We start from the raw sequence: 26,912 nt of genomic DNA on the forward strand, positions 1-26,912 counted from the left end.
ATTATACGGGTTGTAGCCAGCCGAGCATTACATCCACTGTCACTTAACCTAGCTTGGTTAGCTTGGCAGAAGGGGGGTTCTGAAAGTCAGTGTAATGGTACATTCCAGGTTATAGATATTTAAAAAAATTAAATCCCTTATGCCACATTTATTTATTTGTACTGAAAAGAATAAAGACAAAAGTAGATTAGTGGGGGGGTTTATCAAATTTTTATGCCAATCCCTGAAAACCACCCGGAAGAGCTTTGTCAATACATATGGAAAGGACAACAGTAGGTATTTAAATGTAAACCCCCAAAAAGCACAACCTCATTAGTGCCAATTAATCCAAACCTGTTTATACTCTAGCCAAATGGCCAGCATGACGCTAGCTACCTGGTTTAATTTGCTATCATTTAGTTTATGATGAGAAAATTTTCTTTTTCCCCTCCAGACTTGATATCTTACACAGTACCAATTTTTCCTTTCCCACTAGTACGTAGCATTAAAAAAAAAAAAAATGCCAGTAGGGCTCTAAGACAGCAGTTTTCATTTAGCTAATGTTCACCTTCTCCTGGGAGGTATTGGAGATATCCTATTTTTGTGCTGTCTCCACACAGGTTGTTTGCACCTCCTCATTGTCACCAAATTTATCATTCCCACTCATTCATCCTAATCATTCCTTAGCTGATAAAAAGGAAAATAAAATGACAAAAACGGTTGGGGGAAAAAAAAAAAAGATATTTGAACATTTTGATTCTCAGAGCGTTTTTCAAGGCTTCTAGGAGGTTTACACCTAGACAGGTAGTTGGGTGTGATGCTAAAGTGGCTGAGCCAGCTGGAATTAATATAACCAACCACCTACCTCCCAAAGAGTTTCCACCCCACTGAAAGCCCTACGGTAGATGTGACCAGGCTCCCTGTTCCCCATGGAACTGCTGCTCAGTTCCTCCACAGCTGAACAGCAGATCCAGGATCTTGCTTCTGCCAGCTCACCTGCTGGGTATTGGTAACAACACGTGTGCTCTTCTGCAGGTCAGAAGAGTGTTGGCCTTCTGGACCTCATTTGGCAGTCATCAGGGAGGATGGTTTAAAGATCTTTATTTCCTCCAGCGCATCTTGTGAAACATCTAGAAAAACAAGCTAGGTTCACAAACGCTACGGCCATCATTAATACAGGCACCTCGTTATAACCTACACACTGTAAGGTAACTTAAATTTCACTTCTTCAGGTTACAAATTTTAAGAACTCATGGGCTTAATCAGTAAATCAAGTTTTATTTTCTAAGCAATACCAGGATCAGCACTTGGAAAGTGGAACTACTTTTTGTTTCCAGAAGCTTATTCTTTGATTTACAACACTAGCATGGGAGGCCTGATCCCACAGGCATTATCAAAGTGTGTCCAGTACACACTCACATAATCAAGACATAGTCCTCTATTTTTAATAATGAGTATTTAATGCAAATTATGGAAACAATCCTTGGAGGAAGAGTTGGAAATCAGGTCTCCTGACTGTCTCCTTCCAGATATAAGGACCACAAAGTAGTCTATTTAGTCTTTTCTACCCAGTCAAGCTCCTTCCCTCTCACGTTAATGCTTGGATTTTTGTCACTCCCCAGTGACACAGCTCCTGAAGGCAATGGGCCTTTTAACCTCTCTAAAGAGGTGACTCATGTGAGTTAGAGACATTTGTTCTGTGATGCTCAGCTCCCTCGGTCCCTAGGAGGTATTGCCATCACCTATGTCCTCTCCTGGATATAGCCTATGAGGAAGGTTTGGGAATCTCCAGCACTTATCTCCTGCACCCCACACAGGTGATGCCAGCTAATTCCCTTGCAATTTATGATCAAAAGATGGATGATAAGGGCACTTGAAGGACAATTTGGTTTTATACACCAGATCTCTCTCATCTGGTCTGTAGATTCTCTGCTTTACCCCATGTGAACACAGCGCAGCATCCTCCCATTTGTCTTACTAGTCACCATTTTTCACTAAAGACGCGTAGTTATTACAGTGGATTAATGACTATCATATTCCAGGTCATCCACTGACCTGTCTGGCAAGCATAGATGGGTTTTGTTTCCATTTGAGGCCTGACCCAAAACCTACTGAAGTCAATAGGTGTCTCTATTAGAGACAAAGATTTCTGGATCAGGCTTTTGGTTCCCTGTCATTGCTGTAGTTCGCTGCATCTGATCAATGACTTACGTTTATTGTGATTCTTATTTATATTAAATTTTGACAGCAAATATAATATTAAATACAAAGATCTAGAAGCTAAAAATGATTAAGTGCTCAGAGGTATCTGATTTAATACAAACGTTATGAAATAAGATAAAACTACTAAAATAAAATCAATCAAAATCCTATTGAGGAATGAAATCCCAGAGATCCAATTCTGAGACCAGAATAAGAAAGTACTTTTGTCCTTCAAATGAGAATTAAGCTTCATAGCAAAGGAATCCCACAATTTCTTGCGGGGGGGAGTGTTTGGTTTGGGTTTTGAGGTTGTTGTTTGGTTTTGGTTTTTTTAACCTCTGGCATTATTGCATTTTTTTAATTGCTACAGAATAAAGTCCCATGCAATTATTTTACAATAATTCATGAGTCGTTTGTTGTTTTCTACACATAAAGCAAATACACTTGTATAAGAACAGCACACTTTTATTCCAGCCAATTATCTTCATCTAACTGAAAACTATAATCAGTATCCTCTTCAAATTAAAATGCAGACCCATCAGTGCAAAAATGTAATTCCCACCTTGATAAACATGGTTCCTTATCAGGATTATTTTTTTTTTCATACAACTTAGAGTAAAAACAATCAATATTTTATGGGAAACAACTTGCCTCCATCACCTACTCTGAAGAAAGCATTCAGGTGTTTTCTTTCTTTGCTTGAAACTTCATTATACTTTTTGACTTAATAGATTTACATGGCATGAAGTCAGCATATTTATTTTTTTGCCTTTCTTTGCTGTTTTGACTCTTCCACAGAATTCGCCTGTACTGCATACTGATTCAAGGTAAAGAACTCCCCAATGACTGTTGGCAATCTTTCATTTCTTAAAAAAATTATATGCAACTTAAATTAAGAGTCATTATTACATATTTTATCAGCACAGATATCAGCCCCGCTACTTCATGTCCCATTTTAAAACTATAAAAGAAAATGGATGAGAATTAGTCGGACACAAGTGACACAAATGTCTGGATGATTATTTCTGTTTTGTCCTTTATGCATAATTGACTGACTAAATAGAAAAAAAGTGTGAATATTAGCAAGCCATCTTATCAAACTTACAGAGGAAGGTCGATTAGGCTTAATTATAAGAATGATAATTTGTCCTATTTTTAGATCCACTTACGATATTTTTATAGAACTACCCTCTGTCTATAAAAGAATAAAAATAATAAGTATCTTGCTGTCTTTATTAAAAAAAGTCCCCTCACCCCCCTTAAACATTGTCTTTAAACATTCCAAGATGTTACTCACAGTCTCTCTACCCAGCACAGTGCTGACAGGCACACAATGAATCCCTACTTAAAAAGCTGTATCAGTATTCTCAGAGAAAAAGAGTTTATCATGGAAACAGCATGCCCTGCACTTTCTGCCCTCCAATAGCTGTTTACCAGGTTGCTAAATGCAGCTCAGCCCACAGACCTTTGACATCTTCAGGTTAGAGTCCAAATGAACTCTTTGGAAGGAAAACTGGGGGTGTGCATGAAGAATACAAGCCCGCAAATTTGCGGTATAGGTCCATGCTGTCAAAGTACACCCACTGAAAGCACCAATAGCACTGTGAATTGAAGTTGTTTTAAAAACAAACAAAAGAAAAACTACAGAAGTGCACAGCGTGTAAGGGCTGATTCTCCTTTCCATCTTTACACGAGCAAAATTGCTTTTGTGAATACAGTTTTGCAGAAGGAAGTTCCTAAAAAAAGCACAGCCCAAAGCAACGCACATTCTAGATTACTTCAGGTTAAATACACTTCAGTGAATTTGTTCAAATTACTGAGCTGCAGAGAAAGAAAAATCTAAATATTCATAGCATACCCAACAACAGACACACAGTGGCAAACACAACTGTGTAATTAAATAAGTTACACAGCACAGTGTCACAGCTGCAGTGAGGGAATGTGACAGAGAGGAATTATAATAAACTCAGTTACTTAGAGTAATTTAGGCACATATTGACCTTCATGTCAAGAAGTGTTTTGGTGTTAAAAGTAGTTTTACATATAAAACTCATCTTTTCCCCTCCATAGCAAAACCATGTTACCCTGCGGTTGGCAGCCGCTCCTGAGAGAGGATGATGAAATTCTTGTGCAAATACTCAGCGTTGCATGAAGAAACAGCCACAGTCACGTGCCTGCTCTTCCAGACTCTGACCCTCACAGTGACCAAACACATGACCTCCGAGAGTTAACCAAAAACCAGGTATGTCTATATTTATTTTTTTTTTTAATATTTTATTTTTTTCCTTTGTCACCATAGCAAAATTTAAAGCTCTGATTAAATTAAGAAGGCACCTTTCTCATGCACAAGAACACGCACACAATTATAATGAAAACTCTTTCACTTAGCAAAGGAGCAGATCGATAGTGTAACAGGTAGAAGTCAGCAATGTCTGCAGCCACATGGCAGAGGGAGTGGTGGGAATTTACATGGAGCGTGGATTTGCCAGGGTGGAAAACAGAAGAAGAATTAGAGATGAAATTAGAGAAGAACAGAGTTGATCTCTCTCTTTACTCTCTATAAACGTTACCTCAAACCAGCCCTGTGTTAGCCCAATCTCTTCTGTTCAAGCTTGAACGACACTCGTTCCTACACATAGCTAGAACATAATAATCTGGAAACAACAAAATAGCTTCTCTCTACTCAATCTCTGAAGTTTTTTTGGAGGTTTTTTTGTTGTTGTTTGGTTTGTGGGTTTGGTTTGGGGATGGCACACAAGGAGAGGGGAAGACCACAAAAAAACCCCAGAACTCAACACACAGTGAAGAGAGATATAGGGGCAAAGGGGCCAGAGTTGGGGACTAACAATGTAATTTAGGGATACAACTCCATCCTGGTCTTCTGCAGGCACAGACCCCTGCAGTAATGCTTATTATCTGAATTTCCATTTTCAGTAAGCACCAATATATTTGACACTTGAACTATAACATTTTATCTTCTTTTCTAGAAAAAAAAAAAAAAAAAAAACAAACAACAAAACAGCAACATAAAGCACTTAACATTGACCTAAAAAGAAACCTAACCTCTATCCATCAGTTCTTGCAATATCCTTACCCTATTTTGCACTGTCAACTGATTTTTTGGACTTCCCACTAAGTTTACTTCACCAGCAAAACAACTTGACTGCTGCTCAAGAAACTTTGTACCACCAGGAATTTGACCAAGAAAGAGAAGCAGGAGGTTGAGGCACTTCAGCTACTGAGGCAAGAGGGATCCATTGTCAGACTCACCCCAAAAAGGTATTTACATCTTGGTTCGCCATTTAGGTCAAACCAAACTGAAATACACTGCAACTTTTCATTTTGCCCTTGAAAATAAAACTACCTGAACAGAAGAGTAAAAAATTTTCCTACTGTATTTTCCTTTGAAAAAGCATCTTAAGTTTTACCCTTGATCGTCAATGGTGGCAGGAAAGCAGACGTGCTCGCAAAGGCCATATGTTTGTAGACTTTCATGAGAGTAGGAATATTGACCCCTTCTTCCCAGCTATTCTTCTCAATTCTTCAGATAGAATGAAAGAAAAACAAAAACCAAAACACTTTGCCCTTAAATTCAAGGCTCAAAAATCAGCAAACATGTCTCCTTGGTACCTTTTTTAGCTGCAGAACTAATCTAATGGTCTGTATTTTTTTTCCCTGTGATACTGCAAAGTAACCAGAGGGCAGGAAGAGAAGGAGGAGCCACTGCAAGCCATGGTGAGACCAACGTGCAAGGGAGCAAGACCCCATGAGACAGCCAAAGTCGCAGTGGGCACTAGCTGATGTGGCAGAGAGAAGGCAGAAAACGCAACGGAGGGCAGCCCTGCCATCACCCTCTCAAAGGGGCTGTTAGGAGAGCGATAAGAAGGCGGTGACATTTGACAGACAGTTTAGAGAAGAAAAAAGATGAAAAAAAAAAGTATTTGCAGCTTTGTGGAAAGACAAGCTCTGCACATCTGCAAATGGGGTGCACAGGGCAGAGAAAGAATTAAAGAGCGGACAGGCAAACACATTTCTCATACCAGTTGCTTCCCTGGCTCATTCAGAGGTGCTTAACCAGATTAAGCCATGCTCTGCCAGACACATCCACAAGCGTGCTGATACTGCTTCATCTCATCCTCACCCTAACCATTTGCTGTACCCATCTGCCACCCATCACTGCTGGCCCCGGGCTCACCAGAGGATGTTCGTGCCCTTGACATGGGAGCCCAGCCCCTTGACTGAAAGTCCAGGATTCCACAGGAACACCAACAAAACTTGTAATAAATTAATTTGACAAAACATATGCCTTCTTCTCAAGACATGTGACAACAACAAATAACCAAGGGTTCCCTGAAGCACACCCACCCCATGCCAGATGGGATGCCAAGATGCTTGGTCCATCAGGTCATAAAGGCTTGCCTTGGCACTGCTAGCCCAGAGCACTCTTGCTGTTGAGGGTAAAATGATCCAGTAAACAAAGAAGGATTCTCTTTAACAGGAAAAGGCAGGTCTTACTCAAGATGAGATGGCCTGGAAGACCCTCAGGCAGGAAAACACTGTGGTTTCTACAGTCAGAAAAGGAGCAGCAAGGCAATGATGTATCTGAGCAGCACACCCTGCACCTGCAGCACAGAGCTGTGCTCAGCACACAGCTGCTTACAAAAACTGAGGTTGTCTGTATTTATAAGGCAAGCCCCACAGCTAATTCTTAAAGCATGCCATCTGCACCTTATGATGGTATGATGCATTTCACCTCAGGCCTAACAGCAAGGGCTTGGTAAACAACAGCATAAAACCTTTGGTCTTCTTTCTACAGAGCTTTCTATACTGACTTTCTTATCACTTTTGTTTTCTTCTCACCCCATCAACACATCTGCTTTGCCTGAAAAGCTCACCTTTTACCTCAGGACACATTTAAATCCTACTTGATCAGGATGTCCTACACCTGCTCTCATTTACCTTGTTCTCCTCCCTCCCAGACCCCAGAGAGCTACGTTTTGCTTCTGAAGCGATTTGAAGGGAACGTGCACATTCAGCCTGTTTGCAGCAGTGGATTGTTCTGGTTGTGTGATTCTGATTTTTGGTTTTCTGGTTAAGACTAAAAAAATACTTCACTCAGTCCATTTAGCTTCACCTTGTAAAGAGTTGACTTTATATAACTATACTCCAGGGTTTGGGGTTTTTTTTAATTTCTGGAGCAGTTATTAGTAGCTCCAGCTAAATTATTGGTTGCTTTTTGGGTGGCTGAAGTGAGCTCCTGAAATCTTCTTGCTTGTCTGAAGCACTTTTCCTTATTTTCAGTTGGACTGTTAGGCACACCTCCTTAAATACATATGTATTTTTTTCCCTGTTATGTGACCTGCTCCTAATATTGTTTTTCTTCAGGATCTGTATCAGTTATCATTTTCATTTCTTTCCGAGTCTTTAAACATAGTATTTATCCTTAAAAATTCTTAAAATAGAGTCTCTATGGAAAGAAAAAAAAAAAAAAACCAACAGAAATAACAAATTCTTTACTTTTCTGCAGTAACATTTAGGGAGAAATATTCCACCACTGCACCAATAATAGTAATACCCAGAGAGGTACAATAAGGGAATCAGGGTCAAGCGATTTCCACGTAAAGAAAAACAAGAACAGTAACTCCCCCCGGCTTTGATAACTCCATGGTTACAGCAAAAGAACATATTTTGATTAGATGAAACTTCCTTGTACCTCTCCAAGTTAGCTGCTACTAATAAAAGATGACTGTACTTCTGATGCCCTCGCCCACATGTCCAGGTGGAATGCGCATACTCGTAAGCTTTAAAATCCTCTTGCTATAAGGAATGGTTATCAGTGTTGTTTATCTTAATGTTTTGCAAAGGATAAGAGGGTTTTTTCCCCACTCTGGTCAAATATTTGGTCTTAACATTTACTTTGGACAGTAAGGACTTTTCAAGTTTTTTTTACCAAAGGCAGGGACAGGAGTGGGGATGTGCCTGTCCCTTCCCAGGGACCAGTAGTACGACAGCCAAGGGGGCACCTGAGAGACCAAAAGATAACGGGGCACCTGGCACCCCCTCTTCTCGTGGCAACTACGTTTTGCATAACCTTCTTAAAAGTAAATGTGTGTGTTTCAGGGATGGGTTTACAGTAAATCTCCCAACTACTCTTTCTCCAAGGTCCTCTCAAATTCAGGTAAAGGTGTCTGTGTATCAGACACAGCCTCTTTCTATATAGCCGCTCTTTCGTCTGCAGGTCCTCACGCACCAGATGACCAGCCCAGACTCTCCCAGTACAGGACAGTTGCCAGCTTCTTCATCTACTTGTAGCCCATTTCCTGCCTGTGGTCAAAGAGCTTCTGAGAAAGAGGAAATCAGAAATCAGCTACAGGCCAGATGCAATGGGGTAACAACAAAATCTTATTGAGAGGCTCCCCACAACACCGGAGCCTTCTTTTTTTCTTTAATATTTGTGTGCTGTGTCTTTTATGATGCACTTCACACCACTGCAGGTTGACTAATGGCTGAGGACATTGATTGCACCGAGGTAGAGGAACGATACCGATGCATTTTCCATCCTTCCTCTGCCCCCTGTTTGCAGCTCCATAAAAGCGAATGCACTTCACACTTTCACTTTTATTTTTAAGCTCTTGCAGCAGTTACCATCTGGAGCAAAACTCACGGAGGGAAGGAGGAAGAAAAAACAGGTCAGAAAATAACAAGCTGAGCTTGTACTACATGTGTGTTGTATCAAAACAAAAAGGGAAAAAAAAAAAGCGTGTCACACACAGCGTAGTACTGATTAATGAGGAGTACCATGCGGATCTGGACCCTCCACGAGCTGAAGTTGCAAAGATGGGCTATGCCTGATTAAAATAGTACGCTACTATTCTGGATGGCCTGGAAGCAGCAGAGAAAGCAATAGTACATAAAGGATCACGACAGGCAGCAAAGCGTTGTGTGACACCCGGGGGTACCACCATAAAGACCTGGCAGTGGCTTAGGAAGGGGATATGTTCATACACGTTTTTGTGATAAGAAACTCATTCTGCAGCTCTCTGTCAGAGGGGGTTTAACAGCACATATTCAAACAGTGGTAGGTCTTTTCAGCAAAGTTGAAATTCCTGAAAAATACTTTAATGTCAAATAACACAAGAATACCAACAAGCTCCTGCATTAAGGCCACCGGGGCATGGCATTGCTCATGCAAGGGGACAGAGGTGAGGAGAAAACCTTGCCCTTTATTCATAAACCCAGCAGGTTCCATGGGAATGACAGATAAGTACCAAACTCTTTCTAGAAGAACAAACACGGGTTCTCGTGGCGCTCAGAGCAGCCTTTTGATACCCACACACTCACTCCTTCCCTCCCTATGCCCAGATTTGAACCTCCCAGCCCTCCCTAACTGAAGATTTTATCTTTGTTTGATTCACTAATAAACTGATTATGCAGCAAATCAGGCTGCAAACCGTCCAAGGTCTAAACGAAGCTTTGCCAATACCCAACTCCCTACCAATATTTATAACCCTCAAGTCACCCTTTGCTTGAACCTGGTGTTGAAGGCAGTGAGTCAGCAGTCGCAGGGCTCCTATTAGTATTCTCGGAGCATTTCCGGAGCGTTTTTAAACTGACTGTCTCACTTGTGCTGTGATCAGACCTATCAGTTTGTGGTGAATTGCTCTGAGGAAGGTTACAGGTCTCCACAGGGACTGCACATGATCTTTGAAAAGTGCATTTCCCCCTGGCAAGTCATAAATGCTCAGGAGAGTCGCTAAAGATCACTCAAAATATATTATTGAGTACTTTGATGCCGTAGTCTCATTCTGTGTTATCATATACTTGAAGTATATTAAAAGGTTCCCTAAATAACAAGCGCATTTGCGTGGAATAGATTTGTGTTTTCCAAAGCCAGAAGAAAATAGCTTTGCATAGTTACAGGATACGTAACACTTTTTCTGCAATTCTGCAGAATGGATTATAAGCATTTGACAGTGGGGGGTTTGGGGGGTTTTTTGGTTAGGTTTTGGGTTGGTTTTTTGGGGGTTTTTTTTTTTCATTTTTTTTCCACAGCTCCAATGACTGTTGTGATAGACTTTAGTTAACTTCTTTGGATTGTTTTTTTCCTTGCTAACAGTCCGCAGTCAAAATGAAAAATAAGAACCTTCTGGATCCTGTCTTGATAAGGTCAGATTGTAGAATTTTTCTTTCCAGCAATTTAGCCAGGCTCTTTCCTTCCAGAATACATTTACTCAGTAATAAACATCTCCAGACAGCCGGGCTGTACAGACTGGAAACAATTAAGCCAAAATTGGGGAAAGCAGCACATGAATAAGTATTCCACTTTAATGAAATTAGACTGAAAAATTCAGGAGCAAAGGAAGTAAAAGCATTTTTGAATTGTATTAATTAGACATATTTGTAAAAATCTGTGCTCATGCAAGTACCTTATGCATTTCTTAATATCAAACTACACAGAAAATGTGCTGGGCAATTACAAGCCTTTGGTGCTGTAATGCTGTGGTCAAGCACCAGGCACACACCAGCATTTGGGGTACATAATTTAATGTCTAGTAGGAAAAAACAAGGCATTTTAGCCAATTTTCTTTAAGCTATATAAAAAAGAAGCCTGCCAAGCAACAGCTTAAAGGGTTTGTCTTACTAAAGCAGAATAAGATTAAAACCCAGTTTATTCCAGAAATGAGTTAACAACTTATGCTATGAAGAAGCCTCATCTCTCAATTAGGTAAGCAATTAAGTAAATATGTTAGGCTGTCCCAGCTTGTTAGACATCCAAGTAAAATCCCTCTGAAACAACCCAGACTTTTTCTATCATCACAAACATTTCACCAGACCCTAAATTCTATAGTTTCCCAGTTTTTGCATAAATGCATTTACCACTTAGACATCACACACTTAATTGCAAATCCATCACCTGTTTACTTGCAGTAAGAGAACAAAAAGCACCTGTGCCATTATTTTTAATTAAGTTATCCTCCTACACCTCCTCTGTCCAACATCCTCAAACAGTTTATACATACATTCTAAAATAATTTACAATTGAATAATTACACATCATGTTTGTGACATCTCTTGGTGTGGTTTTCTCAAGAGACTAGTACAAAACTAAACCTGGTTTTATACAGCACTATTTCAATTTGGAAAGTTCACAGCATTTTCAAGAGGAATTAATGAACTTTGCTAATAGCTGGATCTGAGTTATAAGGCATTAGGACACAATCATGAGGAAAGGCAATATATAACCTTTAGATGGGACAATTAGAGATCAATTATTAGAGTCAGAGGAGACCATTCGAAAGCAGCTTCTTCATTAATCAAAGATTATCTCAAATTAGAATGTTTAATTATTTGCCAAGGTTCTTTGTATATTCTTCTGCACACACACAAAAAAAAGCTACCTTTTTGAACATTTCATTTTAACATGGTTTTAAAGCTAAAATACTATATATTTTAAAGAACATGTGACACAGTGAAAGTAATATAACTAACTCAGAAAATTACATCGAAGATGCCACAGCTGCTGTTTTTTAATATACTAAGTCTGGTGGGTATTGTTAACTATTTGGATGTCTGACTACATGGAAAAAAATGTTCTAATAGAAATGGCAAGAAAGGAAAAGATGTGAATATTCTATGCACTGTAACGATTTGGGGCAGGATCCTAGGATCTAATGTTAGATTTAGATCAAACTTGTAGGCATCTGAGGTTTAGGTTCCCACACCACTGAGCATATCCAAAATTTATAGTGGGAGGCAGCATCATGAACAGGCACAGAAAGAGTGATTAGACCCAGCTGGTGGGTAGAAAATGCTGGCCACTGGCATCTGCTCCCCTGCCACCGCACGGAGAGCATCATCTCTCATGTCAGAGGCAGTCCTCCAAATGCAAGCTGCAAAACAGCCTTACCTTTCCTGGGCTAGTAGCCATCACTGACCAAATCACCACGTGTATTTGTATATTCTGACAGTTTAGATGATCACTGGGAGGAGATACAGCTCCAATGTGATACACACCAAAAGGAAAGGCCTTTTGCAAACAGGAATTTTTAAGAAACAAGGGGAGGAGAGCGTTGCTAAAACCCCTTTGCAGGTGCAAAGTACGTGGCTCAGGAAGAATGATAACTCCTGCTCATCCTGATAAGAGCTGAAGCACTTGGGCAAGTGCCCTCTGAAACGGCCCTAAAAGCTACTAGCTTTAGGGAGCACATCTTCAGCCGTGACAGCATGGACAGGAGCAGGAGCAGCCGAGCTGCCCTGCAAGGCATCCTGGCCATCCCAGGGCACAGTTCTCACGCCCTTAGGGAAATGCCATCCGCCAGTTGTTCATGATGTAAAGTGTTCAATCTGTGCTTGGCACACACGCCATTTATCTCCTGCAAGGGAGATAAATCCTTGGCGGGCACAGCGTGAGCTGTCCGTGGGACTGTGGGCACCTGAGTACCTGCTCATGGATCTTCTTAGGAAGCGTGTCCCAGCATGACACCTGGGCAGTTATTCTTCAGTGACAGCCAGACAGAGATATAGATGCTGTCTGGGGAACCAAGCTGTTCCCATTGTGAGATTCCTTTCTTACACAATCATGTTTTTTCTCACGGCTAACCTTATATTCAAGCCACAATGAAACTCTTTTATGTCTTTATTCCTCAGTAAGGTGTATCCTGAAAGTGGATACAGACTTTCTTCTTCTCATAGATGACCTTCTTTCCTTGCAAGGCCCCGTCCTTTGTGGGCTAGGTCAGGATAACCCCAGGCATGTTCAGAGCCATTTGAACTAGACTTTTGTACATTCAATATAGAATAAGAGCCCTGAGATATACTCTGATTAAAACCTGACACTGTTTGTGAGAAATTATACTAGCAACCTGAGACAAACAGCTCTCAGTCTTTGTCTTCCACCAAGACTCTCCCCTACTGTTTGTTATTTTTCCTGCTGTTATAATGAAAATTTGTCAACCATGCACACTTTGATGCTGCGATCTACTTAGTCACCACTAAAGAACATGGCAGTGATACCTGTGACGCGTGACAACCGCTGCTGCTGTAGCATACCTTGTGTAGTGCACCCACAGCGAGGTGTGAATGCAGGCGGTGAAGAAGGGCTTCCTTCCCACAGAGCGCTCAGCACAAGTTCAGAGAGGAGCTCCTCCACAGACGGCCATAAGACAAGGCAGTAGGGGATACCGGGATGATCCTTGCTGATAAAAGAAGGTGAGGTGAATGCAAAAAAACGTAGGAAAATCCATATGAACATCTTGAACAGTCTAGAACTTGTCTTTATGGAGACCAGAGCTTAGGGTTCTGCAACATCTGCTGGGAGTATCACCAGAACAAAGCAAAATATTTGACCCTTTCCACACCAATTTGTGATGGGGAAGGGGTGCCAAGTGTACCAACACCCTTTTATTTAATCATCACCTTTTTCCCCCACTTTGACTTCCTGACATTCTGCTAAATAAAGGGCAAAATGATAGATAGTTAGTTGTGCTGCGTGGTGTTTGCTGCAATTAAATGAGGCACTGTTTAGAATTACTCAAATGTTCAGCTAATAATAGTGTATGATAAAATTACTATATAGACTTTATCAGAGAGGCTGTAGCCAAAATAGCTGTCTATGGGAATATCATGCAAACAGATGTGAACATTCAGTATGATAAGTAGAATATAATACAGTTGTTCCCACATTGTTCCCATTTTCTACAGTAGGAAAAGCATCCATGTCTGAGGAAGCAGGACCGTGGCCATGGCGTGTCTTACACCGTATCGATTCCTGGCTGCTTTCTCTGTCCTTTGAATCAGCCACTAATGGCCTTGGTGAGAGCAGATTTCAGGATGCTCAAGGTCATTGCCACTCAACCCAACGATGCCAGACTCTACTCCATTTGTTAATTATTTATGCCTCTTTGCAGCATAAGTCACACACACCATGGTGCCCTGCACTTCATTTGCTGTTCCATAAAGCTTTATAGGTAAGATGCATCTCTCAGGTTCAAAGAAAGGAGCTAAAAGGTTGCAGTTCCACAATCACTTTAAGTTGGTGCAAGGCTTGGCCACTGCTGACAGGTTTGATCTCTTTCTGTCTCAACTGTGTGTTAATGCTCACCCCCTTTTTTGCTAACACTAGCACTTCTATAACCAAATCATGAGCTGCAGCTATATATACTGAATCACTGGATTAATTTTCAGCCATATATCTGCAAGGGTGCTAGAACTCACATGGGGAAAACAGCAAGAATAAATAGCTACTCCAAAGTAGGGTCGTCCAGACTTCAGTTGTCCATGGCACTGAAGTCTAAATCAACCACTACATCACCTAAGGGGGGGGCTACTGCATTATGCATCTCAATTTCTTGAATGCGCAGGGTTTAGCAATGCAATGCTAAGGCATATGTAAATATCTGGCCCAATAAAGAGCAAGTAAATCACAGCAGGATGTGCTCAGATTTGAAAACTGTTAAACAAACAACTTCATTTTTTCAAACAGTAAATTCATGTGGGTTTAGACTAGCCAAGCAAAAGCCCAGCCTCCTTCATGGCTTGGTTCAGGGCTGTGGCAACGCAATGGAAGGAGTGCCAAGTGATGGGCTGAATTTAAGGCACACACTGTCCTTAGTGTTTTCTACAGGCAAACTCTATGTGTTTCTTTCTCAGCATGCTGGATCCTATTAAAAAAAAAAAAAATAACTCTCTCATATATTACAGGAAGAATGTAAAATTATTCTATAGACTAAATACTTATAGATGAAACACTTGGTGGGTTAAATGTATTCTCAATGGAAAAAATATTGGTATAGCGTGAATTATGCAGCAATCTCTCTGAAACCTGAAAGAGTTTCTGACAGTAGATATCACTTGGTTCTCTGATAAAGACTTCTTAGTTTGTGGTGGAAGAGCCACCTCTTAGAGCTACCCATTGACTTCAGCCAGAATTTGAGCCAAAATAGTAAGATCCAGTTGCAACGTTTTTGTTATTGTATCAGTGTAGGAAAAATTACTTGTCCCACATTTTAAGAAAGCACACAATTTACTTGTAAATTACAAAAAAGTATATCAATTCTACCATCTATTGGCATGAAAATTGCTTGTAGATTCAAAGAAAATGCTAGAAATATTTTACATAAAATTACTGTGCTAAAACTAGAGTTTATAGCAGTGAGAACTTTTGTGAAGAGTCATTAAAGAAAGGAAATTAGTTTTATGATACAAAGGATAAAATAGGTTTTAAAAATGTTTTGCAAAAAAATTCAATGCAGGAGTTTTAGGGAGTTTTAAATAACATTGTTTCTTGTAGCTCATTTTAATTCATACCAAACCAATGTAATCTGTATAGAAATGTAGGGTTTTTTTCTTCAGAAAGCAGTATCAGTTATAGCAAAGTAATACATTAAATAAAATTATTATAACAAACAATTCAGAGTAAAGCATAAATGCACGCATTGTCGCTCTGCTGCTGTACCACAGAGGTAGCTCTCAACCCGTTTAATCATTTCCATTCTCTGCACCACAGAAATTTGTGAGAGAGGGCAAGAGAGCCAGGAGAGAGCTAGTACTTGTGCACCAGCACTGTCTTCCCCTTATCAGCACTGAATGGAGGTGAGCACCCTGCCTTGACTTCACAAAGTTATTCTTTAGGATTATTCACACATTTAAAATGAAACACCTGCTTAAGTGTGGCTAGATCAAAGCCAGAGGCCCCCCAGTAACAACTCTTCCCTGTTCTGCTGGTGGAAAATTTCTATTTCTGATTCAGTAAAGCACTCAAGCATGCAAATTGATTCATCTAAGTCCCCTTAAATCAACATAAATATACGCACCCCTACAGTCAAGTACGTGCACAATTGCTTTGCTGGAACTAGACCTATATCAACAAGGGAACTTCTCGCCGCTCTGTTAATCCTGGTTTATTGTATGTGAATCCTGCAGGGCCAAAAGTGTGTCTGAGACAGAGAGCAGGAAGGGAATTTGCAGATGTTTGGGGTTCTAAGGACAACCTGTGTCCCCACACCAGCTCAGGTCCTTGTGTCTCCTCACACTGCAGATCTAAAGGTGCTGGATTACCAGGGATTGCATTGCCTTTGAAAAGGAATCCAAGGAATAAGCACTTTTGGAAGGAATTACTCTCTCAGTTTCCACCCAGCCTAGCTAAGATGAAGACACTGCTCTCCATGCAGTTAAATCCTCTTTTGTACAAGAGGTGGTTGGAGGGTCCTCTTCGCAAAAATATGAGAATACACAAACCCCCTTCACTGCCCTCCTAGTTTTCACCTCATAAAGATTATTCTATAATATTATTGTAATGAAGTAAAGGTGGTGTGGTTTAACCCAGCAGGCAGCTAAAACAACCACACAGCCATTTGGTCACTCCCCACCCTCCCCCACAGTGGGATGGGGGAGAGAATTGGGGAAAAAAAAAAAAGAAAAAAAAAGGTAAAACTCATGGATTGAGATAAAGACAGCTCAATATGACAGAAAAGGAAGACAATAATGATGATGATAATAATAAAATATACAAACCCAGTGATGCACAGCACAATTGCTCACCACCCACAGACCACCGATGCTCAGCTAGTTCCCAAGCCATGGTCTAAACTCCCGGCCAGTTTCCCCCAAGTTATATGTGATCATGACGCCATATGGTATGGAGTATCCCTTTGGCCAATTTGGGTCAGATGTCCTGGCCGTGTCCCCTCCCAGCTTCTGGTGCGCCCCCAGCCTCCTTGCTGGTGGTGCAGAATGAGAAGCTGAAAAGACCTTGATTTAGTGTAAACATTGCTTAGCAACAACCAAAACATCAGTGTGTTATCAACACCATTCTCATCCCAAATCCAAAACATAGCACTCTACCAGCTACTAGGAAGAAAATTAACTCTATCCCAGCCAAAACCAGGACAAAAGGTATAATTTGCTTCCTACTGGCATAGGCTGAAGAAGTTTATATCAGCCAGAGATTCTGAGACACAGAGTCCATAAAAATTATGTTACCTGACAGTGGCACAGGCTGCATGTTTCTGGCAGAAAGAAAATTTCTCTTGACCTTGGAGGAAAAAGTTCCCAACAATTTAGATCCAAGGGCTCATCCGCTTATATGTTCCACCAGGTTTATCCATGAGCTCTCCACCATCCTTCTCCCATATAGTGTTGAAGAAATGAGGCCATAAGTTCAGTCAGTTGCAAAACTAAGTTTAACATAAACATTTTGCAGTAGGGTGCATCTTTTCATTATGGATGTTCAGAGCATGATATAAAAGGATCCCAACACCTCACTGTGACCACTATGAGCTTTTGCCAAAACAACAGGAAAAAAAAAAAAAAAAAGAAAAAAAGATAATGATTGCATTAATACAGGTGCTGGAGCTCTGGTCAGCATTTCAAATTGCCCCAGTCTGTTAAACATATTAACCTACCTTTGAAAATAAAATACCTGCGTGGAGCAATTCTCAATGCATTTCCCATTAAAAAAAATTCCCAGTTCAGCTACTTGAAAATTGGATGCATATGTGATGAGGTATTTCTACAGTATGCCAGGCTTAACACCAAAATGTCCCGTTATTCCTCTACACTCTATTACAAATGTCTGAAAACAGAATTTATTACAGAAGTGCTTGATCACAGCATTACAAAAGACAACATCATAATTTTGATGTCTCAGGAGTTGATTGGAAAAGCTCTTCACTGCAGGTTATCACAAATTTTTATTAGTCAGTATCTAATTTTGTTCTGTATCCCACATAAAATATGACTATTTTCAAGTCTCTCAGAGCAGTGCTAAGAAGCAGTATCTGCCAGGTAAGGGCCAGTGCTCCCAGCCAAGCTCTCAGCTTCACTGCAGGCTTTTTCTACAGTTCCTGTAGTGCAAAAGGTCTATAAATACCACCAATAAAACCTTTTAACATGTCTTCCCAGTACAAGTCTTAGGGATTTCACTGTTGGAGTAGTACTCTTCCTCCCCCAGGTTATCTTTATGGAAAGAAAGAAAGAAAAAAACAAGATGTACAGCTAAAAAAACCTCAATGCCACAGTAAGCACTGGTCGTGAAATCAGTCAAAAACTACTGAGAGCGATGGCAATACCCTTCGTGCTAGTGCTGGGGGTGAAGCTGCTGCTCAGCACACAGCACAGCAGAGGTACAAAGCCAGGTTTCCTTCTTCTGCAGGAGATATTGCCCTGCAGAAGAGGTGGTTTCCATCAGGAATCAGGTGCGACCCTGTGCACAGAGCAATTGCTACGTAGGGTCCATCGGAAAATGAGTCTTGAATAAAAATGCTAGCAATAATTAAGGAAATGGAAGAATTCTGGGAGAATATTCATGGTGGGAACAGCCACATATATGTGCAGAAAATGTGAAGTTTTTATTTAAAAATCGGTGGTTTAACACCATCTCAGTAATAAGGGGTGGTCAGTTTTAAAAGTCTGGTATCCGACGCTGGACTAATTAACAGTGTGTTGTGAAAAATCACATTCTCTACTCCACTTTTTCTTCTGACTTTAGAAGGACAAACGTGATTAGCAGAGAACACATCCATCTGCGTAGGAACATTTTCTAATTATTCTCATTATCCTCTTTTTTTGTTTGTTTTTTTAAAAATCTATCTTCATTTTCAGCCATGTCAGCTCCTGATCCAGCTCTCTATAAGGTAACTCAAAAGTAGGACTGCTGGTTTATGTGGGAAACGCTGAGATATTTTGCACAGACAGAAGAAGGGATGAAGGGGTGATATATTCAATGCTAACACGTTCTTGGACCTGTTCAAACTAGTTGCAAAGTTGCAGCCTGATTCATCCTTATCTGAGGTAGCATAGATGTCCGTTTTACACGAAGACCTGTGCAATCTTTCATGTTGTGTTTGTCACTATTAGCCGCAGTACAAACACCAGACAATATAATAAAACAAATTGCTTCTGTCTGAAAATGGGAGAGGCAAACTTGTTAGATAAGATGAAAGCCTCTGCATTTCACTCAGAAACAAGTTTTACAGCTTAGTCATAAATACTTAAAAATCTTGTTTTCTAATAGAAATGTGATACAAGTTAATATATTTCACTTCTGGGTGGCACATATAGCACCGGAACATCCAATGTGTCCCCATGGCAAAGCTATGACTGGAAGATGCAATGTTAGCTTTGACACAGCTTACCTGCAGGAACCAAGTTCAATCTAGCCCCAGCTGAGAGTTAATTCAGTCATGTTTATTACAGCAGCCCACAAAATAAATTAGTATTGCCATTAAATTATGGTGTATAGTTTTGAGGTAGCGATGCTAAATAAATACTTATGAATTTCTTAGTGTAGTGATCTTGCAGAGTGGTTATTTCACAATTTGCCTTGTCCAATAAGCAGATTAATTTGCAGATGGAAATATTAAACTTTTTTCCTATTATTTCTGTTTTCATAGAAGAATATCCTTTTTGGCCTATTCTATTTCACAATAATTATGCTATACGGAGATAGTTTTAACAATTCAGTAGCCATTTAGAAAAAAAGAAATGCCAAAAATGTATGCAGTTATTAAAGTAACATTAAGTGCTTTAATAATCACTTTTGGTTGGGGCACACACGTTATAAATTCAAATGCCATATTAACCTTAAATTAAAAAACAGAAAAATTGCAGTCAGCAAGAAAATTAGATGTCTTACCAAACTTTGTATTGCAACTTTTAAATTCCTTGAGATTTTACTGGAAGTGATACTTAACCTTTATATGTCATGATCTTGGAATGGCAAGGTCTACACTTCTATGGCCAGGCCAATTATCTTCCATTAAGCAATAAATGTGCAAAGCTTGTTCAGTGCTGGTATAAATTCCCTAGCTTTATACTATACTTTCAGAAATACACCAAGAGTTAAAAAACAGAATCACCTTCCGGTAACATTTTAATGAAACACACCTTTATGTAACTTCACCATTTAATACCTCTCATTTAGATAAGGTTTTACAGCAGCCTTAAAGTATAAAACTGCTTGGCTACTCTAATTTGAAATGGAAAGCATTTTGCCCTAGTGCCTTACAGGGCTGTCTTAACTCTCCAACATGTATATTTCTTCTGGACAATGACTATATAAAAGATTAACACGTTGAGCGTGTTCATTGTAAAACATGAAATTTATTGGAGCAGTTCATTTTTTAAAAATTTACTATAAAAGATTACAATCACCTACCCTGCAGGAAGAATGGTAATATATCTGCGACATAGCTTGCTCACATGGTTCTGTTGTTTTTGTTATCGAAGAGGTATATGAAATAGATCTGAGACACGTGCTGAGATTTTTTTTCAACATGCAGCAAAAACGTTATTTAATTTTTCTCAGAAGTAGCATACTCTATTGAAGTGCTTTTATTAGACAAAAGACATTAATTGCAAAGGTATAAAATAAGGGTTGTACGGGCTACTCCGGCATTACCAGGGCACAATAGAAAAGATCCAAAGGGCAGGAGAAAAGTGAAATGCAGCATTCTCCTGATTTTAACTGAGAGTGTATGTGCCACAGAATTTTGAGGATTCACAGAAAGGTTGTTATGCTTTCCCTGATCCCAAAAAATACCAGAGAATTTTTATTGTGTAGGGAGAAAAAGCAATACAGGAAAAATAAACCACGAATTATTTTACAAAATGCAGTATGGCATTTACAACCATCTGATGTGCCTTTTAAGCACGCGTATTCACTTATTCTTCCAATATGTGTTTCCCAAAGTGAGTCTTGCAAGTAATAGTGAAATAAAAGATGCCAGTAACCATGTCCTTTCCTTACTAACTTGTGAGACCAATCACTTTTTATATCACTTTTTATGCATAGCCACTTATTTTTACCAATGCATTTCTTCAAAAACCTCCAGGACCAGATCAGTCCTGCTATATCACTGTCACATTCACCAGGGTGATGCTTTCCAGCCCCAAACCACCAAGCTAAACTACCAACGGATTGGCAGGACAGGACCCAACAGCAGAGAGAAGGACACCAAGGACCCTCAGAGAAGCGCAAAGAAGCTATTTGCTAGTAAATGGCAAATATCTCCAACAAGGAGGCTGAGGATACCCTTGATACAAAAAGAGAAAAAGGAGAAGCAAAGCCCTGAGTAGGTCCAGCCTCCAAGAAATTTCATCACTTGTTGACAGGAAGGAGAGCAGAAACGCAAAACCACGATGCAGAGGACAGCCCACGGCTGCAGCTCACTGCTGGGATTCACTTGGCCACGCTCAGAGCAAACTCAGCTTTCTAAATTCACAGGGCCAATGCGATGGGTACGTCTCACCAAAAGCATGCCGAGAACTCTGGTCTGCCAAACTTGCAGGAGCCAAGGTTAAAAATATCAGAAATATTTACTGCTTCTTCTGCATGTAAGTCCTCTGTTGTTTCATGCATTGTTTTCTGTGCTTACATTGCTATCTGTGTGTGAAATAAGTGCGTGTTGATTGGCACCGAGAAATCTGGGTTTAATCACTCAAAACAGGCAGAAAGGACTCCAAAGCACCAGGCAGCTGGGCAAGGGATAACACAGATTGCTGGATGGAGCCGCTAGCCACATTTCCCTGCCCTCCAACTTACTGGCACAAGGGAACTCACTGGGCTTATCATTAACCCAAAAAAAAGAAAATAGTACCAGCTGCCAAGCAGCCTCAGAGAAAGTACCTCATTATTTACTGCAGAAAAAAATTACTCAATTTGACCTTAAATATTTTGAAATGCTTAGGATTCATTCTTTAAAATTTGTTAAATAAAGCTGCTAGGTTGTAAATCTTTGCTGCTCTGGATTAAAATAAATACCTTTGCTGACATTACATATATTTTGCTGCAAGGTTCCAAAGCGTAGATGCATGTTTTACGTCTTGTATATTCATGCAGATATATTATGATTATCCCACAGAATTAGGTTTTTAAATGACCTTAAAAGAGCCTGTGCTTGTTAATTGGATTCTCCAGAGCCCAGAAACTCTTGTTTTTCCTCTGAGTCAGAATCCCATCAGCAAAGCAGTATTCAAAAGATGCTGTCAGGTCCCTCACTTTCAGTTGTCGCCTTGGCGTCTACGGGGAGAAGTGCTGTAATCCCTACTCAAAGATACACGGGTCATTCATAGCCACAGAGATGCATGTATCAGGACGCAGTCTTCCCAGAAGACATTTTTTAGTGGTGGATAATTGAAAAAGGAAGGGCCAACATCTATGCAACGGCTTTAATGCACGTACTGTAACTCTCCTCCCACCTCCGCTTCTCACTGGTTCAGATGGTGAACCTCCGAGACTGTTCTCCTTTGTGGAAACTTTTTGTAGAGTTTCAAAAGCAGCTATTGAACACTTCTAATAACCATAGTCCTCTCCGTGTCTTTGAATCCTTCCAACAAATTGCTTTGCCTGGCTCTCCATAGAGATAAAAAAATCAACTAAAAATCTATGTCTCACACCTCCTCTTTCCTGTTACCCTCTCTCTCTGCGGACTTTAAAAGTTAAGTCAATGCTGTAGCACAGGGGTGATTCTGTGACAGAAATGTGGTCCTTAGCTTCCAAACGAAGGAAGTGGAGGCACTTCCTTTAGCATAGTTTAAGATCAGTCACACTAGCTAAAAAAGGAATCCGCTTCTCAGGTTTGCCCTTGTTTAGCTCTAAATTAATTTGACACTAATTTTTCTTTAGCTTTGCAATGAGACTAAAGAAACAAACACACAATATCCATACATTTAATCCAAGCCTTATATATACTCTAACTGATACTTCAGTTGGAATAGGGGAGTAGCTATACCATTAATGCAGCCTTTATGTTGCAGATGGTATTTCCTGATGGTGAGCTATTCAACAATGCAGTGCTTTTATTGTTGTGGCACTGGTAATTCTGATAACATTTCTTATTAACTAAATATCAGAAATACGTCTTTTTGATGTCTTTGTTGAAAGCCCAATCATAATGTCAGCGAGTCCATCAGGAAGTGGTTGGAGGCTTCCGTACCACCTTTTCTTCTGAAAAAATATCATTTGTAGTGTGGGCATTTCTATACAGTATGTGTTAGGTAGAGCACGTTTCCCTCGTACCTGGCCAAGACATATTGCATAGCCTACAGCTGATTCGCCTCTCCAAGTCACAGCGGCAGCACTGCTCCGTCAGAGTATCGTGATACTTTAAGTGTGCTGAGCTGATGCCTTACATCTTTCTGCTGCCTTTCTTAAACCAGCATTAACGCTCATCTGTTTCCAAGATGAGCTGACGTGAGCAATTATAAAACAACTCACCCAGCGAGAAGAGCGGCTAGCTCAGCTTGCAGCAGTGCGGCAGCCGCAGGACTGGAGAAAACAAAATGCCTTGAGCCTGCACCCTCTTATGTACCCCTCGCACAGACAGCAGCGTTGTTGGGTATACAACTCTTCCAGAAAACAGTGGTAAAAAAGATTAAAAAAAACCTTATAATTGTCTAACTTCATGTTCTTCCCAGAGCTGAACCTGAGCATCCTCAGAAGAGCTATAGATCTCAGCATCACTGTGGGCCAAAGCGCATTGCTACCTCCCTCCCAAAACCGAGCGTATCCTGAACAGAAGAAATACAAAAGCAGAAAGCTGAAAAATCAGACATAAGAGTACTTCCGAGGAAATACTATCACCACTGCTTGAGACATCGGAATTAAGAAAAATGTTCAGATTTGAAATTTTATCAGGTGTGCCTCTCTGTCTTAAGCTGAATAAGCTCTGAAACTTTAACCGTTTCTCTAATGTAGGCTGGACTTCGAGTCGGAAAATAAACCAGTGGCTGTGCTTGGAAGAGTCTTTGTGAAAATGCAAACCCCATTTCTGTGAAGGGTGACAAAAAGGACTGTTGAGAGACCAAGCAACACCAACACCGCCTCTTTGCCGGGCCCATGACCAGAGGGGACGGTCACCACCCATGGACGCACTCTGGCCGCTGCCACTACACCCACAGCAACACCTAGGTGAGCTGTTATAGGACAGATATGCCAAAGAACAAAGATAAAATTGCACAGACAGTTGTGCACTTGGCATTTCTGAATTCTGAAGTGTTTAACTTCACAATTAAAATAGTGTTTAGCCAATAGAGTTATTTTGTATGTAATATATGCTTTATGAATATATATGGAGCTGCTGTACTAAAACTAATGCAAACATCTCAAAAATACTTTAATTTTTTTTATTATTAAATGAAGCCAGCAGATCTGCTAATCTCTATGAGTAAATCTATTCGTTTCAATTTAATATCCCCCCTCGGTTATTTTTTATTTCTTAGTCCTCCTTTGATCAGGCTTATGACTGATTCCAAATTGTGAAGACACTGCTTGAAAATTGCCTGTGATGTGATGTACCAAATCTATATGTTTGAGAACATTAACAAGAATTTGAAGATTTTTGCACATATACAAGGCAGTCAAATTAGGATTATTTTCAGCAACTCAAGAAGTAGTTTTTATTTCTGTGATGAGTATCTATTTCTCTTTCAAGATGAGATTTCTTGTAGAATGCCTCCAAGCATAACAATTTTTATAGGAATTTGTCATTGATAATATTTATAAATTTCAAGGACATTTGAGAAATGTCAGCATGAGGCTGCCAGTGTTATGTCACTCAAACTGAAGTCCTTTCTGACAACACAGCATTTTCCCCCAATATAACTGACAGATGTCTCAAGAGCAAGTCACCTGTTTCATTCAGTGGTCTGTGGCTGACACTTCTCTTATTTTATATGCTAGAACATTACTCCACAATAATTTAAAATGATTTTTCCTCTTCAATGGCTTTGAAACAGATAAAGCCATTTGTAACACAAGCCAGACAATTTTTACACTGTGGCGGCACATCCCACATCCCACATTTTTCTCTTCTGCGAGGGTTTCACTCACAGCAGGAAAAAGACACCTAATATCATCCAGGCTAAGTCTCACAAATTTTTGTGTTCAATTTACCAAGAAATGCAATGAGGTTCTAAGCATTTAAAGTAAAGGCACCCCATGTGGCTCTGCATCTTACTGCACACTTTGCCAATTCAAAGGGATGTCAGGAAGAAGCAACATCTAACTAGCTGCATCGATTTTATGAAAGATTAAGTTTTGCCAAATTGCAAGAAGAAAAAATTAGGCTTCAGAAATTTGCTTGACATAAGGGAATGAATGGTGGAGGTTCATTAATCAAAGTCTAGAAGGACTTTATTAATAACCTTACCTGATAGTTATAAAGGAAAACAATGATATTCTAAAACATTTAGAACATTTAGGGTACCTGCAGGAATTGCCTTTGTTAGAAACGATATTCATACTTAAGCTCCACTAATAAGATGAAAATCGCTGATATCAGTCTGAGGAAAATATAAAAGAGTAATCTAGGCAAAGAAGTGCTTGCAAGAATGCATAGTTAATGAAAGCACCTGAGAGTAGTTACTCGGAGCTTTCCCTGAGCTATAGCTATTGACGCAGCAGCATCTCAACATACCAGACCACGTTAAAAAGCTGCAAAAGTAAAAAAAGCAAAAGAGCTGATATTCATTTTGTTTGCTGTCTTCAGTGACTTGACATAGACGACTGTCTGGGTTTTAGTACACAGGGTGCAAACTGATTTTTTACATTTTGCATAGCAAAACTATTAATTTTTTAATTAGTCAATGAAATGCATACAGTTAAGCCTATCTATCTCATCCGAACTAATCTTGACAGTGAACCCAATATTTTTGGGAGAATTTCAGGTTTTGTGGTTAATTCTAGTCTAATTCTTAATGTACTAAAATGTTACTTGGAAAACATTTGAAAAAAGTCATTCCCAGCTATAAAAGGATTTAAGAAAAAAAAATTCTAGAAGCAAACATACAACATTGATAATTACGTTATTGGAGAATTGAATTAACCAAAGTTTCCGTAGCGGAAACCTTATCCTGAACTTTGATGTATACAATCTAAAATTATTTTCACATTAAAAATAAATATATATATAAATGAACACAGACTTTTTATGAATGTTCAACAGAAAATATATGCTTTTCCAGTTTACATAATCCTTATTTTTCATCTGCACAGTGCTATTCCTTTTAAATTTTACTTTAAATCTTCCTCTTTGTCTTCAAGATTATTCTGCACAGCATTCGGTGAGGACCTCCACAAAGCGTATTATTTAAAAATAAATAATATCCTCTATTGCAGTGCTTTTGTTCCAGTGAATTTGTGTAAGTACCGTTAACAAAATTATGACTTTTTTTGGAAAGACCTTGATGTAGAGCCACTAAATTATCTTTACTGTACTGCAAAGCACCTCTACAAGAGTATTCAGTAAAAGCAATCAGGCCATATTTTCCACTCCTGCTTATGTAACTAAGAAATAAATCATGTGAAGCCAGCAGGCATGACCCAGTGAGAACAGGTTCCCAGCTGGTAAGTATGGACTTAGTCAGGAAAGATTTGTTGGATTCTGTGGCTTATGCTAAACGCAAGTAAAGAGGAGATTTGTCTTTGCTCCTGGTTTATAGAACATGCCTGGAATTTGGGCTTTTGTGACATGCATTATGAGTTTGTTCTTCCCTGGATGTACACAGTATATTAACGACTGTAAGTAGGAGCTGCGATCCCACTCAAACTCTCATTCAGACCCAGGTACTCACTGACATCCCACTATCGCCTCAACATCCTCTTCTTTACGCTTATCACACACAATAGAGGCAATTTACTGACAAACTGCAGAGCCAGAGAGAGAAATAACATATCCCCATCTTACCATTCTTTGGGATTCATTTCTTCAAGGTTTAAGCTAACATTCCCAACC

General features: G+C 39.8%; 1 protein-coding gene and 1 long non-coding RNA gene across 4 annotated transcripts in view; one reads left to right on the plus strand and one right to left on the minus strand.

The window, feature by feature from the left end:
• Positions 1-3,660, minus strand: part of KYNU (kynureninase) — a 59,498-nt gene extending 55,838 nt beyond the window's left edge. For 2 of the 3 annotated variants that reach the window (XM_054830578.1, XM_054830580.1), the window contains exons 1-2: positions 3,479-3,597; positions 976-1,109 (exon numbers count right to left, since the gene is read on the minus strand). The gene's annotated coding sequence lies outside the window, so the exon portion shown is untranslated. Of the gene's footprint in view, positions 1-975; positions 1,110-3,478; positions 3,598-3,646 lie in introns of those variants that run through there. The other variant, XM_054830579.1, reaches the window with a different exon arrangement.
• A 1,519-nt stretch (positions 3,661-5,179) lies between these two features.
• Positions 5,180-26,295, plus strand: LOC129208321 (uncharacterized). The gene is made up of 3 exons (XR_008577773.1): positions 5,180-5,460; positions 23,876-24,088; positions 26,222-26,295. It is a non-coding gene; the product is annotated as an uncharacterized LOC129208321 (long non-coding RNA).
• The last annotated feature ends 617 nt before the right edge of the window (positions 26,296-26,912 follow it).

This window comes from Grus americana, chromosome 6 (assembly GCF_028858705.1).
Source record: "Grus americana isolate bGruAme1 chromosome 6, bGruAme1.mat, whole genome shotgun sequence".
Lineage (NCBI taxonomy): Eukaryota > Metazoa > Chordata > Aves > Gruiformes > Gruidae > Grus > Grus americana.